Raw genomic sequence first — 22,416 nt, 5'->3', positions numbered from 1 at the left:
TGACCCAGAGTGTCAGCACCACTCCACTCTTTTCTTTTGTTCTCTGTGCTCCTGGTCTTTGATCACTGCTGTGCTTGCCAACTTCTCTCTCTCTCTCTGTCTCTCTCTCTCTCTCTCAAGCTCTCCCTCTTCTATATTTCTTTTTCATCTTTCTCTTTATCTTTATTTCTTGTGTGTGTTTGTGTGTCTCTGTGTGTGTGTGAGAGAGAGAGAGACAGTGGTTTTCAGTTTGAACTGAAGCTTTCTATTCCCATTTCCTTTCTGCAACCAGATTCATGCAGGCAGGTCAAAGTGGCTTCTCCCAATGGTTCTTAAGTAAACACACACTTGTGCATAGATAGCCTTTGTCATGGTGCTGACTGGGGCGGGGGGGAGGGGAGGCAAATTGTGCCAGTTCCCTTCTCCCCTCCTCTTCGGTCCTCTTCCCTACACTACTCTCCTCTCATTTTCTCCCCCTCTTCTTCTCATCTCTCCTCTTTTCTTTTCTCTTTTTTTGTTTTGGGTCACACCTAGCCGTGTTCAGGACTCATTCCTGGCTCCTGCTTAGTGGTCACTTCTGAGAATGTTCAGGATCATAATTGTGCTTGAAATTAAACAAGTGTGAATCAAGTTCTTTAACCTATAAACTCTATCTGGTCCTATTCATTTGTTTTTACTTCCATCAGATTTTTCTTTATTTTATTTTTATTACTTATTTATTATAATGCATAGATTACTCCTGGTTTTGTGCTCAGAAATCACTCCTGGCAGGTTCTGAAAATCATATGGTATGATGAGGACTGATTCCAAGTCAGTCCTAGATCAGCAGCATGCTGTGCTATTACTCGCCCTGGCCTCTTCTCTTTATTTTATTATTGTTGAAGTAACACAGTTAAAATAATGCTAATGTTTATTTTATGGGCACAGAAATAAAGTCACTTGACAACTTCAGCTGCCAACGTGTCAACTGCTATCGACCTCTGTCTTTTAAGTAAAAATGTTTCGTAGGAGAAGAACAAATACAGAACAATATCATTCATAAGTGGGATGAAATTAAGCATGGCAGAGGACGGGCATTATCAACCCTTTGGATTTAAATTGATTCTGTTCTGTTTGGGGACTCATAGACTGTTCCCAGTTCAGAGTTTGAGGGTCTCTCCTGGGGGTATCACTATATCAAGTAGTTCTATGGATAAAATCCAGCACCCCCACATACAAAGCATGCATTACACCCTTGTAGCTCTCCCTACTGGCCCTCAACATTTTTTCAGCTTTACTGCAATTTAGATGAGATGATGGTGTTATTATTTATGGTGCTAATATACAAAATTACTGCCCCTTCCCACTATCAAAGTGCCTAAGACTTTCCACTGCTAGAAATGACATGAATATGATGGTGAAAGTTCTTAAAATGAGTTTTGGAACATGCTGCTTCCCCCCCCCAAGAATGAGCATTTATGTCATATTAGTTACATATCTCAGTCATAGGTCAAGAAAGCCTCAGACAAATTATAGTTAATTTGAAAAAGTAGCTTTAACTTATTGTAATAACCTTATAGTACCCATGTTTTTGTTTTCCACTTGAAACTTATGTTTAGTTGTATTTAGATCAACCATATTACTAAGAAAATACTGTAGATTCATTTGGGCTTTTATATTTTTCAAAACTTTTCATGTTTGGTTTGGTTCTGGTGTCAGAGCTTACTCCTGGCTCTGTGCTCAGGGATCATGACAGGTAATGCATGAGGGCCAACAGGATGCCCTGGATTGAACCATGGCCTTCCATATGCAAGGCAAATTGCCTATCAACATTTATTTCTATTACCTCTCCTTTATTTTATGGGGGGCACACCCAGCAGAGCTCAGGAGTTACTCCTGGCTCTGCCCTCATAAATTGCCTCTGGCTTGAGGGACCATATGGAATGCCATAGATTGAACCCATATTCATCCTGGGTCAGCCATATGCAAGGCAAATGCCCTACCACAGTGCTATCTCTCTGGCCTGTCTCTTTCTCTTTTATTCTCTCTCTTCTTTGCCCCCAACAACAACAACAACAAAAAAAGGAGATAACTTAATTCTAATAACAAAGAAGGAATTTATTTCTCTTAGGCACCCATAATAATAATTTTTTTTGGCTTTTTTGGGGAGGTGCCACACTCACACCCAATGAAGCTCTGGGTTTACTCCTGGCTCTGTGTTCAGACATTGATCCTGGCTTGGGGGACCATATGGGATGCCAGGGATGGTACCCAGGTTCATCTTGGGTCAGCCGTGTGCAAGACAAATGCCCTACCACTGTGCTAGCACTCCAGCCCCACCACTCCTTTCAAAGATGGAACAAGTCTGGTGATCCTCTCCTCTCCTCTCTTTTTTCCATCATTGTTCAGAAAAGTCAATATACCAAGATGTCCACCTCATCTCTGACTCATCAATAGAATTATTTAGAGTGTATAGATCATCATAGATGCTCTCCTTCCATGGAAACCGGAAGGGCAAGTGAAGAGAGAGAAAGTCTCTACAACTGTCCACAGCATCTGAGATAGAAGAATGGTATGAAAAGCAGAGAGAAGAGTGAAGAAGCAGCTGGTTTTAAGAAAAGATAAATTGGGGGATATGGTGCCACACTGATGGATCTGAAGAGTATCATGCTGAGTGAGGTTAATCAGAAAGTGTGGGTCAAAAAAAATATACACACACACACACATAAATATATATATATATATATATATATGTATATATATATAATGATCTGCTTCATGTGTGGGATAAAAAGGAAGACAGTAGTGAATAACAAACAGAAATTGAGAACTAGTCTTTAATAGGATTATATGGGTGTGCATGTGTTGGTTAAGATCATGAGGACGCAAGGACACTTGGGGTGAGGGAATGATGATGGAATGCTTTACATATAAAACCTACCATAGACAGTTTTGTAAATTCTGGTGTTAAAAGATTTTTTTTAAATATTTATACAAGTATTTAAAAATTTTAGAAAGAAAAGTTTTAAGAAATGTTTTAAGAAGCATTAGGAAACCCTTATTCTACCATGGAATTTATCCCTAGAAAGTCATAGTCACAAGGCATAAATAAAATGTCTAGGGGCTGAAGAGATAACACAATGGTAGGGCATTTGCCTTGCATGCAGCCGATCTAGGATGGACAGTGGTTCGAATCCCAGCATCCCATATAGTCCCAAGAGCCTGCCAGGAGCAATTCCTGAGCACAGAGCCAGGAGTAAAAACTGAGCCTGCCGGTGTGAACCAAAAACTTAAAAATCAAATTTTAAATTTTATATTTATAACTGGAAACAATTCTTATTTTTAAACAGGAAGTATTTGTTGGTGTTGACATTGGTCTAGAATCTTAACCCATATGCATTTTAAATGATTTTTATTGTTTGGTGACCATTACCACAGTTAGGAGTCCCTGGCTTAACATCTAGTTAGATAGACATGATGTATTTATTCACTAAATATTTTCAGAGAAAAAAATATTTTGAAGTAATATATTAAGTGCTTTCCTCGGTATCAATAGAGATGCCTTATTAATGAATCCTTTATCGAAATTTTCACTAACTGACAAACTATGCATTTTAAATGAGATATGATATTGAATGATTTGTATAATACTGAATAATGTCAGTGGACATTTCTTTAGATAATTTAAGGTCGTATGTCATATGTATGGATGTCTAGCATATCTCTAAATGGGGGATTTTGTCAAATAAACCATATTAATATTTTAAAAGTTACAGAATTTTTATGGGTGAGCAAGATAAAACTATCAAACAAAATACTAAGTAATCTTAGATGTAAAACCCCTAAATTATTGTTATTGAAATTTCAGTAAAATATTTTGAGGTCAGAGTGATAACACAGCAGTAGGGTGTTTGCCTTGCATGCGGCCAACCTGGGACAGACCTGGATTTGATCCCCAGCATCCCATATGGTCCCCTGAGCCTGCCAGGAGCAATGTCTGAATGTAGAGAGAGCCAGGAGTACCCCCTGATCGCTGCCAGATGTGGCCCAAAAACCAATATATATCATTTTTATAATATATACATATATGATAAAATACTTTCTCTGGCTTCAATTTGGTTCTTTGGATGCTATTTTAAAATTGCAGATTTTCAGTCTTATTGTGTGGAGGAGGAGGTTTATAGAAAAGTCATAATTGTAAACAAATTTAAATACATTTAATATAAATACTTTTGATGAATAATTTGGGAAGTGGTGGTTTAGTCTTTTCATGAGAACCCTAATTCAAATGCCTTTCATTTATTTTAGAATGGTTAACTCAATGAAGACTCATTCTTGCCACAAAAATTATGTGTTACATGTTGAACTTTAAATAGAAAACGAACAATTGGAACAAAATGTGCACTGTTGTTTCTGAAGAAAGCCAGTTGCTGAGTCTTCTCGACTAGAATCATCCCGTAAGTTGAAAGATTCAGAACATTTTTTCTCTTACCTCAAACCTTGCTTATTTGCCCAGGTTTTTATTTACAACTGACAGGATACATGTGTGGGATGTCTTCGAGAAATATTCCAACTTATTGCAAGAGCAAAACCTTGGGCTCCTTCCTCCCTCACACATGTGTCCCTCACTAAATCCCTGACACTGAGTTGGCACTTCTGTCTGTTTTTCTACATGTTTTTGCCAGAAAAGTAGGAGGTATTCTTGACCTTCCTTCTTCTTCTCACCCACTCTCCTAATTACTACCTAATTATTTTCATCTATCTGCAACTTTACTTGATGCTTTTCAAGCTAAACTTGAATAATATAACAATCTGAATAATAAAATATATCCCAGGGAACTATGGGGCATGGTAACATTACTGGAAGGATTTGATTTTGGTGGTGGGATTAAAGTATTATATCCCTAAAAATTGCCTATTGATAATTTTGTAATTTATTGTTTTTATATAGATTCAACATGGGTATATAATATTAATATCTAACCAGAAATTTTAAGGTATTTTGAGGAAAATATAGACCAAGCTTTCAATGATCTGATACTACCAGGAAAGGCAACAAAATAAAACAATTAACAAACTGGACACTATCCAATTAAGTAATTTCTTCATGGCTAAATAAAAAGACTGAAAACAATGTATTCAAAATATCAGGTAAAGACTTGATATCCAGACGTGGTATAAATTACTCAGAAATATTCCAATAAAATATTTAAAAAACCCTATCACAGATGTAGAGAGGAAATTAATAGATGTTTCTCAGAAGACAAGTGGAATGCCAGTAGACTCATGAAAAAGTGTTCAGCATCCCTTAGCATTAGAAAAATTCAAATTCTCCACCTTTCTACATGAATTGATGTGGAACAATTAACAAACCTTAGCTGAGTAAGGAAGTCCATACACAGAATATGGGAAGGTCTCATGGGGCCATTGCATTGGGTATTCCATAATACAGAAAGGGGAAATGGATTTATGAAAGAAAAATGACAGAAAAAAGTGCTTAACGATTTAAGGAAAAATTGGGTAATTCTCAATGATTAATCTACCTGCACTCATAGAAGAAAAATATAGATATGCCCTCTACACCTTGAATTTGGTGAATATGGTTATTTCTCACATCCCAGATCTCCCAAGACACTATAAATGTAATAAAGAAAAAATAACTTTTGGAATCTCAGTCTTTAAATGTTTTCTAATTCAAAAAAATAATGCACTATCATATAAGCATGTCCTGGGATAAGACTGTTCTGGGCCTTTGACTGCTTTTAGAAATTCTTCCCTCAAATTCCTGCTTCTCTATTTTATTTCAGTCTGGCCTCATCTGTGACCTTCCGGTGATGAAGCTAGTTTCATGTGTTTCTAATAGTTGTTTTATTGCTGTCACTCTAGCCAGCTTGTGATGTCTTCCAGGCAAAAGATAATATTTTTGCATCTTTCTATGACCCACAGCTCTTAAGAAAACATTGGTTCGTGGTCCTTCTTCATTTATTCACAAATATGAGTGTATCGTATCCATTTATCACACCCCATAATGGTCTTGTAGATCAATACATGTATGTCTCATTGAATAAACATTTACTGAGAGGCATGCTAGTCTAATAAATGCATTGTGGTGTGGGATTGGCATTTGAGTGTGAACTTACCAGCTCAGGTATGTGCTTATTTGTCCTGATAATATATAGTGGGTAGCAGCATAGGGACAGAAAATCTTGAGTAACTTGTTAAAGAGTTAAATATCTGGTTAATGGAACAGTCTGGGGGTTCAATAGTGCAACATTCGTTCCCCAGGGAATCTACACCAATAATATGAAAGAAATGTCTGTCTGTATTATGGATTCTATGAAAAATGTAATTTCAAATTATGACTCTTTGCCAGGGTAATAAGTATGATTCAACAAGCCTACTGTCAGCTGCTAATTTGCTTTCTTTTTCTTTAAGACCTCCTAGAATTTCCGCATTGGGAAAAAATGACATCTCTAGAGTTTATGGAAAATTGAAATTAGAAACACATTAACTTTCTATCCGGGAGGGTGAAGTCTGCAGGTTAACTACAGGAAAATCTTGGCTTGTTGCCTGATTGCTCAGCGTAGCTGGAGATTCTACTTAACACTGCTGTGAAATCTCCACTTTGTGGCTGTGTTTCCTGGAGAAGGATGCTGATTCCCAAGCAATACAGGAGGATCAATACCTGAATTAGAGAGCTTTATAATTTACACAGAATGACAGATGCATGGAAGACCTACTGCTGGTTTTACAACATGCAAATGGCATTTTAATCGGTAGTGTCCACACCTTTCCTATTATAAGGCAATCCATTATGAGACAATGGTCAGAGGCGAGACTTATGAAGGTCAGAGTATACTTCAGTAAGAAACACAGGGTCAACTTTGAAATTAATTTACATAGAATTTATGTGCATATGTATATTTTTGTTGGTTTGGCTTTGTTTTGAGGCCATGTCCTGCAGTGCCTAGGATGCCTCCTGTCTCTATACTCAGGAATCACTACTGGCAGGGCTCAGGGGCCCATAAGAGTTGTAAGGGATGAAGGCAGGTCTACAACTCAGCTTATCTGAAAAAAATAACCTCCAAAAGACCAGCAAGGAAACATGTTACTTGGCGTACTTTCTCTTCAGCTTAGATGTATTTATGTTAAACTGATAGAATCTATATGTACAAGATTGAGAAGATAAAATTCTTCCAAATACTTCCATTATTTTTTATATTATCATATTATTCATTTAATAATGTTCTGATTATTTTAACAACAACAACAACAAAAATCACTTCCTGATGGGTAGCTATTCCCAATAATGACTTTCTCATGTCACCATGAACATCAAGTATTCTACTAATTTTATCAAGCTGCTGGACCGGAGATATTTCACAGAGGTAGGACGTTTGCCTTGCACACAGCCAAACCAGGACAGACGGTGGTTCAAATTCTGGTATCCCATATGGTCCCCTGTACCAGGAGCTCTTTCTGAATGCAGAGTCAGGAGTAACCCCTGAGCATCACCTGCTGTGACCCAAACAGAAAAAAAAAAAAACAAAAAGAAAGATTCATCACCTCAGTGAGTCGACCAGGCAAAGAAGTTCTCTTTATTTGTGAGTGTTTATGTGGTACAAAGATTGAAAGGATTAAAGTGTCCCCCATTTTGAAATTGAAGTGTTACCCATTCTCTTCCCATATAAATAAAGTAGCAAAATTAACTATTTGTTTTCATTTATGAATAGGAGAATGCAAACATTTGTTTTTTCAATTATTATACTTTTCTTTTTGTGAACAGAATGGATGAGCACATCAGTTATAGATTTTCATAGTCTAAGCTTCTTTTCAAAATGTATGCTCAGTTACTTCCCCTTGTTCAGAGAAAGCTGCAAAGCTGATGTTTAAGAAGAGTGGTCTTACCTGCTGGGCATGGGGAACTTAGTCTTTAAACAGAGTTCAACCATCAACCAAGGCTGCCTCTATAATAAAGTAAAGGTAAAGCAGAGGCCATTAGCCCATGAATTCAGGATTCCTTGGCTCTAAACACTAGCTTCACTGTGACTCTAGACTCTATTGTTCTTTCTTACTGAGATCCTGACACTAATTCAACCTTTCATATTGGCTCACTTATATTTTTGTTTCTTCTCTTTAGGATCTGGTCACTTGCCATGTGATTCCAAATTAGTTCTTCACTTGGCTTCAGTATTTCACTCTTTGCTGACCAACTTCTTTCCTGACAGGTTGTACTTGATCTGCTTTTTTTGGCACCAGATGCATAAAAGAAAAAAAAAGTAAAGAATAAGGCTATTTCCCCTTTAAGGAAAAAAAATTATAATGAATACTTAAAAGTTCATGGGAAGGAAAATTATGTTATTACTTGCAAATTAGTTGTGATTAGGGTGGGATTAAATATCTAAAATGCAATCCAAATCAAATATTAACTGTTTTGAGGGTAGAAATGGATTTAAAGTATGGAATTTGGGATTTTTCTGTTCTAGAATATTGCCTGTTAAACAGCAATTCTTACTTTTCTTTAGACTCAATTGCTTCAGGGGAAAAATGGTGAGTGCCTATTGTTGTTGAGGTTAAGGATTTTAAAATTATGATGTTACTCCTCAAATGCCTTTCTCATTTTATAGATGGTGCTGTCCTTATTGAACCACCTTAACATGGAACCACATGATATGTAGCCTAGAAAAAAAAATCTGATACTCAATAATATGGAGTCAATGACTGAATCAGGATATTTGTGGGTATCCAAACAAAATGACAGAGAACAGCTCCCACACTACAGTCCTTACTTCACATCTGATACACAGTCCACACTTGATCTCAGAAAAACACATATTGATGCAGGAGCGTGACTCCACTCATGGAGGAGACACATAGTTTTAGGTTAAAAAATATTCACTATGCCCTACACCCTACCATATTTGTTTGATGACCCAGTGCCTTTGGATTGCTTGTGAGCAGAATGGATGTTGATTTAGAACTCAATGAATGAATTGAGTTTTCTTGGGTCCTCCTCTATGAAAATATACCATAGAGCATATTGGAAAATGAAGTAAAAAAAGCATTCATAACAAATGCAAACAGAGTTTAATTGATAATCAAGCTATTCATGTGTTGCAAAGCAAACCAACCCATGGGACTAAGATGGTCAGAGTACAGTTTTTTATCTTTGCTAGTTGCCTTGATCCAAGATCCCCTCAATATCTTTTTAGAATTATAAAATTTGCTTAATTTGTGTCTGTAGTCAATTTATCTTTTTTTTTTTAGTTCTTGTATTAGTCATTTTCTCAGCATTCTCCTGATGTCTGATATTGATGCTATCAGAAGCCTCTAATATCAACTAAATAGTCCTTGGTCATATGACTGTTCATGCCTAGGTTAAAACTGGCCAGCTGTGTCCCTAGGAAAGCTGCTTATGCCAGGAAAGCTGTTCTGCAGCTTTCTGTGAGGATTGTGTGGATAGTTCTGAAATCTCTCCTTCCATTGCCAAAGTTTCAGTGCCAACATCACTGGCATTGTCTCACATATCACAAGTACATCTGGCAGTAGTGAATAAATGATATCTGTGTCTCCAGAAGATATTGTAAGTCACATTTATTTGTTTTCAATCCTTTCCCTTTCTCTTTTTTTCTCTGTATCAGTGTCCCTGTTGGTCCATGCATCACCCACATGGAAGTAGGATTTCTATTTTTCCCTGGAAATATTTGATACAAATTCCTTGAACCTGTGACTGTTACTTAGTTGTAAATCATTTTTTGCAAGTGTGATTAAAGAACAGGAGAGAGAAATATTCTTCTTTTATATTTTATATAAATATATATTTTATATAAATTTTATATGAATATATATTATTTCATATTTTAAGAAGTATTCTTAATTATAGGGAATCATGTAATGCCATTATGTGGGGGAGGGGTCATACACACAAACATCTAAGAGGTGAAGAGAAGATGCAGGAAAAGACTCCCAGGGGCCACAGCAAGTAAGGCCCATGTGAAGGATAGTTTCCAGAGCCTCCAAATGCAGTTATCTCTTGAACACCACAATTCTAGCCTAGAGATACTGATTTTGTATTTCTCACACCTCTAACTTTCCATTTAACTAAGTTTATTGACTACATAGCCGTTGGAAACTATGGTCATCCTCTTCTGAGACTCAAAATAACTTCCTGAATGCAAAATCAGAGAACGTACACCTAGTAAAACTTTGGTAAAGTTAGATATTAGGTTATGATATTAAAACAAGGCATTTTTTTGGTTTCAGCTGTGAACAAAAAGTTATCTAAGTATTATTGCAAGACTGATGATTTCAGGAAAATGCAGACTGAGAAAATATTGAGACAATGATTAAATATAAGTAATAAACTTCATTACATTTACTGATTCTCTCAAGAAACACCTGGTCATTCAGATGTAGACCATAAGAACAATGCCTGACAAATGAAATCTAGAAATGTTTGACAAACTCTCAGGGAAATCATGACTAACCCTGTGGATGCAATTATTTATTTTGAAACTTAGAAAGGGCCTGTTCTTAAATAAATAAAACATAGGATACACAAAATTGCTCAGACCGAAGATGTCACTTAGTAGTTGAACACTTGATGTCATTTGGATGTCTTTAGGTTTGATCCTGAACTTCGAAAAAATAAAGTAACAGAAGTCCAGTGGAAAATGACCGCATCTTTTAGGAAGACTGGGGGAGAAAAGATGTTTTTTTACATGTATGGTTGCCGTGTGCCAAGAGACTGCAGGGACTCATGCCAACCTGGTCAGAACAAGTGACCATTTGCTCCAGTTCGTGTTCTCAACAAGAAATGTGAAGCTTCTCAACCTAGTAAGAAACTGCTGAGCACCGGAGCAGGAGACCCTGACCACAAAGGTCACTGGGAGAAGCAGGGGCTTTCCCTAGCTTTGAAGTAACAGAGATCAAAGTGACATTAACTTTGCTTTTATTTCTTCTCCTTGTAAGCCTACCCTTCCACCAGGGGATAGGAGGGAGATACATTTTCATCCGGGTCTTAGTACTTGGTGTGGAAATTCTATAGAGCCTGCTGGGCCTTGGCTGGTTTGTTTAATAAAGCTTCAATTTCTGAAGCTCTGGGCATCCTGAAACTCCATCTAAGCTATCCCACTTCTTTAAGCAGAAGAGGAGGAACTTCGAAGGTTGGTTTTGGGGTGCTTTGCGTTTGGGGTGAGGGCTGCTCTGGTGGTAATGTGAGTACTGAGTTCTGTCCTCTTTGAACTTATAAGGTTCCTTTGCATAAAAATCTACAGGTAGGAAGTGTTGGGCATGAGAGAGATATAAGCAATACAGGAACACCTTTTGCGTGGAAGCAAATGTCTGTTTACTCACCAAGAGATATTTTACTATAGATAATGCTGACATATACCATTTGCAGCAACATGAATGGGCTTAACTGGATTTCAGTTTGTGGAGTGAAGAATGTCAGATAAGAATGACAAATTCTAGAAAAGTCTACTCTTATGGGGAACGTAGGGGAGCTGAGCAATTGAACTAAATATTATAAAAATAACCTCCCATAATATCAGACCAAAATAGGAGTAGGCAGAGAGGAGAGGGAAGGGTTGGTAAACTGTGGTCAGAAACTAGTAAACTAGACTGGGACATTCGGTGTTTAATAACATCTACTATAAACAGTTTGATTAATAATAATGCCACCTGAAAAAGAATGTTTCAAAGTCATCAAGCAAGATTAGTTCAATAACAGTGATTTAAAAACGCAAATATCAGTAGCTAGAAAGAAATAATTTTTTTCTAGTGTGTCCGGAAAAATCCATGAAATCCATGGTGACTTTCAGGATATGGTGTCAAACTCAGAATAAGACACTGTCTTGGCTGGAACTGGATTCTGGCCAATGACAGTAGAGAGCGTGCTTCTTAGGCGTGATTGCAGGAGAAGGGTTGAGCATCCCTGAGCACTGAGGAGGAAGGGAGGTCGGGATCCCCTGTCAGAACCCCTTTTGTCCTCCTTGAGATCTGCTCCAGTTTTCTGTTCAAGAGAAAATGGTTGAGACCTGGCAGCAATCACACAGATAATGTCAACTCCAGATGCAATATATAAATTTAAAAAAGTAGCTGCATGAAAATCTTGCAGCATAAGACCAAGCAAGCCTCACTGTCATGGACAAGAACATCTAAAAGGTTGATGAGTCTGCCATCTCTGCAGAATAGTGGCACTGAGGAGCACTCTCGGGGCTCTGGAAAGGCTCATGGAGAAGAAATGAGAGAGTGGGAGTCTTTGTGTGTCTGCCTTTTCCTCTTATCTCTGAGACTGTAGCATTTTATCCAACATGTCCTTCTCACCAGTTTCTTCTAACATAGGCTTGCCAATGGGAAATGAGTGATTCACCAGTTTGTCCATATGAAGAGGAACTAGATTTCTGTGTGGGTTGAGTTAAGAGGCATGTAACCATCTCTTTGCAAGGTCTAGTTCCTTAAGTGTTGGTAAATCAGCTCGGAAGGGACCCTCTGACTAAGTTTTTAAGAACTGGGTGAATGGGCAAGTATATCCATAATGAAATGAATGGAGCGGTTGTATTTTCTCCAATCACTCTATTCGATGGTGACCACAGGAAAGAGAATTGACCCTGAGCAGCTCCAGGAGAAACTTGCAATTTCCCCCCTAATCTCCAGGGAACCCTACACTTTTCAGCAGCTAGGAATAGAATTAATTGAACAATCTGAAGAACCTTGGCCCCAAACTGGGATTCTGAGAAGCTCAAAGGTGGTGACTGTCCAGTTTAATTTCCTACAATGAGCATGAAAAGCCAATCTTTATGCAAATGCATAACATCCAAAAAAAATCTTGGAACATGTTATGATGAAATAGAAACAGAGCTTCTCTTTTCAAATGTTTCATTAAGGGACCCGAGAAATAGCACAGCAATAGGTCATTTGCATTGCACACAGTTTACCCAGGACAGACCCAAGTTCAATTCCTTAACATCCTCTATATTCTCTCTTGAGCATGTCAGGAGTAACATCTGAGTGCCAACAGGTGTGGCCTAAATCAAAACAACAACAACAACAACAACAAAATGTTTCATTAAGTTCATGAAATTTATATAGATGTTTCCACTGGGTCCCTGGGCTGAGCAGTATTGGAGGACTTACCAAATCAGGAGAATATAAGACATTGGCTGCCACAGTCCCTTGAAGCTTTGTTGGAAATGAATGTTTGAGATTTTTGCTTCTTACTGGATTCTATGTTCTTCCAACTATGTTCATGAACTAGGTATTGAATTCTCTTTAACCCCAAGATATGGACAGAACCAGTTTAAATGTTGACAGAAAGACTCATAGGAGATACATTATTTGGAAAAAAACATATTCTATTTTGGTCTACTTGAAAGTAGAATTTAAACACACACACACATACAATCTAACCAGTACTTAATCATCTATGTATGTACATTTTCTTCTAATGGAGTAAGAATAGAAGGGAATGCCAAAATACAATTTTAGATTTTATAATATAAATATCTTTAGTTAAGCATCATGATTACAGACATTTTTGTAGTTGGGTTTTAGTTATAAACACAATTTTAGGGGCCGGCGAGGTGGCGTTAGAGGTAAGGTGCCTGCCTTGCAAGCGCTAGCCAAGGAAGGACTGCGGTTTGATCCCCTGGCGTCCCACATGGTTCCCTCAAGCCAGGGGCACTTTCTGAGCGCTTAGCCAGGAGTAACCCCTGAGCATCAAATGGGTGTGGTCCGAAAAAACAAAAAACAACAAAAAAAAATTTTATATTGGAAATTATACAGGAATTGACTTCCCAGGAAATTGACAGAGCAGACCATGTTTGAAATGCTCACTCTACTTTTGTCAGAAAATTAGGTCTATATTTTTCTAATTGAGTTTTATTCAAATAACTTGGAAACATTTTTTCTTATTTCTTGATCATTTATTAGAACTCAGACTTTAATAAGATGCTCTTTCAGATGCTAAACGAATGCTGAAATTGGTGAAAGAGTGTGTCAGCAACTAAGATGGCCTTTAGACAAAAGACAAAGGTGACATGTTGGTACTATCAAGAGGGGTGGGGAAATTTAAAAAAAAAACATAAATCTGCACATGGAGATGTGCAAGGGAGAAAATGATTTCATAGAGAAGAAAGCCATTCATAGGTACATGGTACCTACCAAGAAAGCAGCATTTGGGACAATAAAGATGATGCAGTTAGGAGCAGCTATGATGATCTTAAGTTAACCAAGCATGGTGTTCTTCATAATTTCCTTTGCAAGAAGATTCAGCACTAGATCTTTTCAAGATTATCAAAAAACTGTTCTAGTAATCAGTTTTCACTTCATTCAGCATAACTTTTCTTGGCTTGTGCTTGTTCCTCACGGGCAGGAAGTATCTCTGGATTACCGCACCCACCCACCCTTACCTATTCTCCACCCACCCTTACCTATTCTCCACCCATGGGGGTGGTCCTATTTTCCCTCCTCCACCCCCCAAAAAAGACTTCATGTCTGATAGATTACTTTCAGTTTCGGTTCCACAGTTGGCTTGTATGCTTGCTGCTAACTTTTGCCTTCTTGCAGACAACCTGTGGTGGAAGCTCCTGAACCCGTTTTATCTCCCTAGTCTTGTGTAGACTATTTTTTGTGTTGCTTCCAGATCTGCATTCCCCAATACCCTCCCCGCCCCCGAACTGAGTCATGAGACTTCTACAAAAGACACATACAAAAGAACATGCCAATATGGTGTATGATACCCAGGCCATAGCTCTACGCTTTTCTTTTTTTTTTTTTTTTTACTTTATTTTCTATAGCTCTAACATCCTTTCCCTTCAAAATCCTCCCCAAGATGTTTTCTTTTTCTTCTTAGAAAACCTCGTGCTCAAAAGTATTGGATCTTTTACAAATCTTAGACATAAAGTAAATGATTGAATCTAAGTTCATCTCTATGCAAATGAAGAATAGACGTTGGCACTCTGATTTAATAGTGTAAGCAAAGTAATTTTAAACATGAAAATGGAGCCAGTCTTGCATTCTATTGTTTATAAATAAAGGAAATGAGGCTTAAATTATAGTTTGTGAATTCAACAACCTGTAACTCAGAACAGAAATTGCTTTAGCAAGGAAGATTCTCCTGTATCATCCTATGGTATTGTCATATGCTTGATACCTGAATTATCTCATCATAGAGGCATAATTGATCCATTCCCCATCTTCTACAATGAAATTGGACCAAAGGAACCTGTTGTTGTTGTTGTTGTTCTTTTGTTTTGTTTTTTGAACCACACCAGGTGATGCTCAGGGTGATGCTTAGGATTACTCTTTGCTCTCGATCCAAATCACTCCTGGCTTGGGGGACCATATGGGATGCCGGGGGATAGAACCATGGTCTGTCCTAGGCTAGCACGAGCAAGGCAGACACCTGTTTGTGCCACCTCTCTGGCCCCAAAGTTTCTGTGTGCCGGGCCATGGCAGTGAAAGCAACAAATTCTAGTCACTGGACCACCAGGCAGCACTCCTGGCAGCAAAAAGGAACCTGTTGATCTTCATGTGATTTGGGCTGATCTACTATCACATGATTGATGTAGCAACTATATTTTGCTATGAGTAAATTACAAAACTTATTAACTTTTCTGGGGCCAGAGCAGTGGCACGGGCCATAAGGCATCTGCCTTGCTCATGCTAGCCTAGAAAGGACCTTGGTTCCATCCCTGGTGTCCCATATGGTCCCCCAAGCCATGAGCGATGTCTAAGCACATAGCCAGGAGTAATACCTGAGTGTCACCAGGTGTGGCCCCAAAACCAAAGACCAAAGACCAAAAAAAAACAAAAACAAAAACAACCTTATAACTGTTGTTCTTGTCTGTATTCAGGGTTTCTAATTGACTCTGCTCTGTACTCAAAGGCTACTCCTATTAGTGCTTAAGGGACAAAATGCAGTGCCAGGAATTTAACCCAGGTTGATGTGTGTAAGGAGAGTGCCTTACTTGCTGTATTATCTCTCTAGTTCTTCAAAGTTATCTTTAAAAGCAAAGCATTTTTCCCCTCATCTTTTAAGGCATTTTCATAGGACTTTGTGAAAGGCAGCCTGGCATCTAAAGATGATAAAAATTAATGATTTTATTAACTTTTGTATAGCTTCATTTCTGAAGTTCTTAAGTTATTCCCTTTTTATGCAAACATGTAAATGCTCCAAAATTACGTGCTTTCCTTGGAACAGCATTTTGCACTTGGAGGAAATAAAATTAATAGTTTGTCACAATATAAACAGGCTTAAACTCTTTAAATGTCTGGCAGCACATTTTTGAAAGCACATTTTCTACACATGACAGAAGACCTCTCGACTTCAGAATTCAAATGAAATTCTCCGTCAATATTATTGGACTCTCAGAGTTCGCATCTGCTTAACACCTTTGGTACGTGTTTCCTATTTTTGGGTGACACAATTGCTTTCTTTCCTGTGACAATGTCACTTGATTATTCTCACATTGACAGTGACAACTAATTCCTTTCCCAATGCCATTTGGCAAGGGACACATACTTCCAAGCATTCTGCTTAACAGACAAGATACTTGCAGTGAACTACAATGTGTCTGCAACATTTAAGGTCACAAAACTCTGGAATCCCAAAGCTGGAGAAGCAAATGTTCCTCTAGCCTAATATCACTTACTCCACCAGTCCTGTTTTGGGGAGCTATTCTTTGCCAAATGTGTTGAGCTCTTGTTGAGTAGGAGCTCTGACAGGGTTTCTCACAATCCAGGAAGTAGCCTTTAAATCAATTGGGCAAAGAGTGGAAGAGACCAGGGGTTTGGGGGCAGGGCTTCAGGATTCCAGATGCACAGGCTTTAATGAGCAACTCTTTAGAACAAAGAAAAAGAAGGGGAGGAATTTTTAGCTAGACCCCCTGGTCCTATTGACCTATTCTCCTCTTATTCTCAATGACCAATTCCTAAGTGCCCCTGCACTCAATATGTTAAAATAGTAAACTGTGTTGTTCTACAAATTATCATTCATTAGAATTCTATTCTTGGCTTGATTTTTGGGTCCTGCCTCCAGCTGTGTTCAGAGCTTACATCTGGCTCTATGCCCAGCGGTCATTCTTGGCAATATTGGGAGAAGCATAGGTGGCAATGAAGCACCATGATTCCAACTGAGGTCATGCTGGATGCAAAGCATGTGTCCTTATCTTTGTTCTAGCTCTTTGACCCCAGAAGACTTCTATTTTTTTATTCACTTCCCCTACAGAGTGAAGTCCACTATTTCTGGACAGGAGAGACTCAACAGTTTCCTGGCTCTAGATTCGGTTAAGAGACACAAATAGAAAAAGATCAACTTCCATGCAATTGCAATTCCAGAACAAAAGGATCCTGCTGCTCTTAAGGGCTTGATTGCTGCCCACATCTAGAAGGGCAGGCTGAGGATGGTTTGTTCTCCCTGGAGGTTGCTTCCTTTTTACTTATAGAAAGTATGACCAGTGTTGATCCTTCCATCTATCCCTTTTTAATTTCTAAGACTGTTGATCTTATTAGCATCCTTTCTCATGGTATTGACTGCTTTAAGCATATCATTTGCATTTATTCATCTAAATCTGCATGATCATTTCTTTCCATTAACCCTTTACTCAAAGATAGATGCAAGCACAGAGAGATTAAGTGACCATACCTTTGCAGAGTTGGATGTTTTCAACAGCCACTTGATATAGATTTGTTTTCCTGAAAGCTGTTTTAAAAGCTTAAAATAATTCCATCATCATTTTCTATTCTATACAATATCAGGTTAGATGACTCCTTTGAAGCTTGTGCTATTTCCAACTGATCAGTGCTTTTTTTTTACTGCATATTCTTTAGTTATTTTCTTGGATTATTTTTTCCACTGATGCATTCATATCAGACAGCTCACAATAAAACCTGGAATACAACCATTTCTCTAGATTGCGGGACAAAATTTTACTTTCATAAACTTAGTGATGATCATTAGAAAATAATGCAACATTTACTTGATTATAAATAATACATTAGGCTTTCCTCATAAAGATGGTTATGTTTTGATTGGCAACAGACTAAGATTTTAATTTTTTTATCTGACTAAATATATAAGTGCGCGTGCCAAACACAATGGAGAGACAAAAATAATGTAAATAAGGTTCAAAAGAGTACTTAGAAAATAATTAACTTCCATGTCAGTAGGAAATGCAAAATAATGAGTTTATTTTTTATACTTTTACTGAATTTGTCTTATCTGACTTAATATACCAGTAATTATTATATTAGCTGTAAAAGGAAAGGAACTGGAACACATTTTATTTTGCTGTTTTTCCATTAATTTCTGGAACTAATCTCCTCCACACTTTTAATTCTATTAACTGAAATGGACTGATCTGGGGTACAGATGAACATTGGGCTGTAGTTAACATAAAAAACACAGGCACTTGGATGCCCAATTTCCATTTAATTGTGAGTCAATGAGGTTTTAAAGCTTCAGTAATTTTAGAAGTTTCACTCTGTTCCCTGTGTAGGTCAAATATTTTCTACAAGTTTTCCTCATCTATTTTAAATCCAAAGTCAGTAGGTGAACATTTAAAATGGAGAGAGCTAGACTTGAATAAGGCAGTCTGTTAGGGGGAAATTGAGTTTTGATGAGCTGCCAGAAGAGAGAGAGAGATTCTCTATTGGAAGAAGAGAGAGACAATGAATGGTGGTCAGAAATGGGCCAGGTCTCATATGTGCCTCAAATATGCCTGTGACTAGGAAATCTAAGCAGTTGGTACCTCAAATAGTATTGGGTCTCCCATATAATCTAGAAAGAAAGAAAAAAAACTGGGAGATTTTAAGAAAGAAACAGAGAGGATATATCAGATTTTATTGTGATAAACAGCATGCTACCCACCATCCCTACTGATCATACATACATGCACACATACAGGCAGGAAATGTAATATATAAAATTATAAATTAATATATAGGGGTTGTAGAGATATTATATCAAGGAGGAGTCTTGCCTTTCACATAGTGTCCCAAATTTGATACCTGAGTCCCCTTTTGGTGCCCAAAACCTTGTCAGGAGTTATTTCTGAGTACTGAAGAGTGTGGCTCAATACCCCCCAAAATAACAATAATCCAAGTGAACCTTAATATGAAATTGATATCACTAAACAAAGAATAGATATCCCCATATTTTTCTGGGTGGGAATGGAAAGGCACTTAGGAGGGATCAGGGCTTTCTGTAGGCATTGTGTTCAAGGAATACTTTTGTAGGGATAGAGGACCATATGCAGCACTATCGAGTATATGCAAGGCAAGTACTGAGTCAGCTATCATATTTGTTTGGTTCCTGATGTAGATATTCTTTTTCATGGATGATTTGATGTGAAATCTATGGCTTTCTCATATTTCTTAAATGCAGCAGGTTTTTATAGGTGGTAAAGGAGTGCAGGTTAGCTGGTTTTACCCATGTCCGCATGACACAAATCAAGACTTTAATTTCAGGTAGCTGTATAGTCTACCTCTGACTTCAAAATTAATCAAAATGCAAAGCATTTGTAGCTTTAAAAATAAATGTAATTTGTTTTTATAATTGTTCAAGGAAAGCATCACAAAACAATTCTATGATTCAAACAAATAGAGGTATCACACATATAAAGTAATTAATTGCTTTCTCATTGACTTAGAATGAACTGAAAATTCTTGGTTTTTTGAATGAAGTTTTATTGGGAAAGTCTTTTGAAATGTTCTCCAGAGACGGGTCTGAAAATAATATTTAAAATAAGAATCTGGAAAACAGAATAGCTAGAGAAAAGATTTTTCCCACTGGCTTCCATTAGAGTCATTTTGGAATCAGTATAAAAATAAAAAGAAGTGATAAGAAACCACTCACTCTCAATAAAAGACAAAACAATGCTATCAAAGGAAAATATTATATCTTAACACCAGCTCAGAGATGTAGAGACAAAAGATAGGAGTTCAGAATCCTATAGGAAGCTAGGCATGGAACCATTCAGGAACTCTGAGCATCTCTCAGCCCCTCCTGTAAATATTTCATGTCTTAGGTGTTCCCTCAAAGACAGATTATAGAAAGACCCTTGTTAATAGCCACTGTATCAAGACCAATGTCTATAACCAAGGTCTGGCATATTTCAAGCAAACACTGAATAAACATATGCTAGTAGATTGCTAGACTCCTGTGTTTGCATTGAGTACATGCAACATATTCAGTTTGAGTGTGCAATTGAGTAATGTAACACAACTTTCATTCAAAATAAATTAAGAAAAGAAAGAGAAAGGGAAATACAGAATTTACTTTTCTATTTCCCAGAATAAGCAACTTTTAAGTGACTCATTTTCAGGTGTACATATTCAACGTGTTTGCAGATGTTCCAAGTGGAGATGCAACAGTCTAAAGTCAGTAGAAACAATTATGTCAACTAATAATCCACAATCTCATCATCCAGTGGGCTGCTAGCAGAGGGTTGCCATGGCACCTGGAGGGATGAGAGAGGACTTTAAGGCAGTGTTTTTCTACCTTTTTGTGCAAAGGCACACTGTTTTCATGAAAAAATATCACGAGGCACACCACCATTGGAAAATGTTAAAAGAAATTGAACTCTGTGCCTATATTGACTATATACAAAGTAATTCTCTTGAATGGGAATCAAAGAAACACAAATAAATTATTGCATAATTACTTTATTATGAAATAAAGTATTTTATAATTGTTCATATTTCTGTTTACTTACTCAGTGCGAAACCTGAGCCTGTTTGGCTGAACACAAAGCTGATATTCTGGCAGTAATCAAAGAAAGACACACACACACAGGTCTTTGTCAACAGCTCTCAGAATCTCTCTGTCATTAGTTTTTATTGTCTGTAACATGTGCTTCACAAATTTGCTTCACAAATAGACCAAACATGCCGAAGCCACATGTTATGGATGAAATTTGAATATTTCCCACCACACACCAGACAATATCTCACAGCACACTAGTGTGCCATGGTACAGTGGTTGAAAAATGCTGCTTTAAGGAAAAATGTTAGAACATGAAAACATTTGCAATGTTGTGCAACATTTCTCCATTTAAGAAGAAGGTCTCTGGGGGCCCGGATAGATAGCACAGCAGCGTTTGCCTTGCAAGCAGCCGATCTAGGACCAATGGTGGTTGGTTCGAATCCCGGTGTCCCATATGGTCCCCCGTGCGTGCCAGGAGCTATTTCTGAACAGACAGCCAGGAGTAACCCCTGAGCACCGCTGGGTGTGGCTCAAAAACCAAAAAAAAAAAAAGAAGAAGAAGAAGGTCTCTGATAGCCAGAATCTGGAAAAAACCCAAGTGCCCAAGAACACCTATAGTATAGAATACTATGCAGCTGTTAGTAAAAAATAAAGTCACAAAATATACTTATAAATGGATGGATGTGGATAGATTTATGATGAGGGAAATGAGACAGAGGGTGAGAGAGAGGCATAGAATAATCTGATTCATTTGTAGGGTATAAGAAAAAAATAATAATATCCAGAGAAAATCCAGAAGGTCAGGAGAACCAGTTCAGAGTGCTGAGCTCGCAACAATGAGTGGTGGAGTTCAGTTAGGTTAGAGAAGGGACCTCTATGACAATGATAGTTGGAAATAATCAAGCTGCATAAGAAATAGGTGTTAAACAAATGTAAAGTGATAGGCAAGTAATCCTACCAATAGATCAAACCACAGTATCTAAAGGGAAAAAAGGCAGAGAGAGAGAGAGGAGAGAGAGGAAGAGAGAGAGACAGAGAGAAGAAAAATGCCTGACTCAGAGGCAGGCATGAGTCAGATGGGAGGAAAACTGGGGAAATTTGTGGCTGAAAACATATATGCACAGGTGAAGGGTGATGTATATTTTAAAGGCTAAAACTCAATCATGAACAACTTTATGACCACAGTGTATAATAAAAGGAAAAATAAAACAAATGCAAAGACTAATCTAGAAAGGAATGATGCTTAAGGCTCATCCACCCTGGAGGAGAACCCAAGTAACCATACTTCAGCGGAGGAAATGGAAAGCTGAACTTGCCTGCTCCGGCATCCTTTGCCTTTCTAATGGGTCAGCCTGAGCCTTGTAATGCAAACCTTCAGACAGCAAGAGAAACCTTAGCCCCATACTGTTCTGTGGCTGCACACTCAGGAAATGGCATTTTCCCAAGCATTAAAAGGTATTCTCTCTGCCTGCCTAGGCATTCTGGGAAGCAACACTTAAAATCAAAATCAAAATAGCAATATTTTCCATTTGCTAAATTCCCCGTGTCATCAAATACAACATAACCACAAAAACATCCTTGCCTTTTGTCAAAAAGTTCCTTATTGCTCTTAAAATAAAAAGGAAATCAAAGCATCAGCACCAGTCAGGTGTTTTGTTTGTTTGTTTGTTTGTTTTTGTTTGTTTGTTTGTTTTGGTTTTAGTTTTGAGGCCACACCAGGTGATGCTCAGGGGTTACTCCTGGCTCTGCGC

Source organism: Suncus etruscus, chromosome 8 (genome assembly GCF_024139225.1).
Source record: "Suncus etruscus isolate mSunEtr1 chromosome 8, mSunEtr1.pri.cur, whole genome shotgun sequence".
NCBI classification, from domain to species: domain Eukaryota; kingdom Metazoa; phylum Chordata; class Mammalia; order Eulipotyphla; family Soricidae; genus Suncus; species Suncus etruscus.
Note: the sequence above shows the minus strand (reverse complement) of the source record.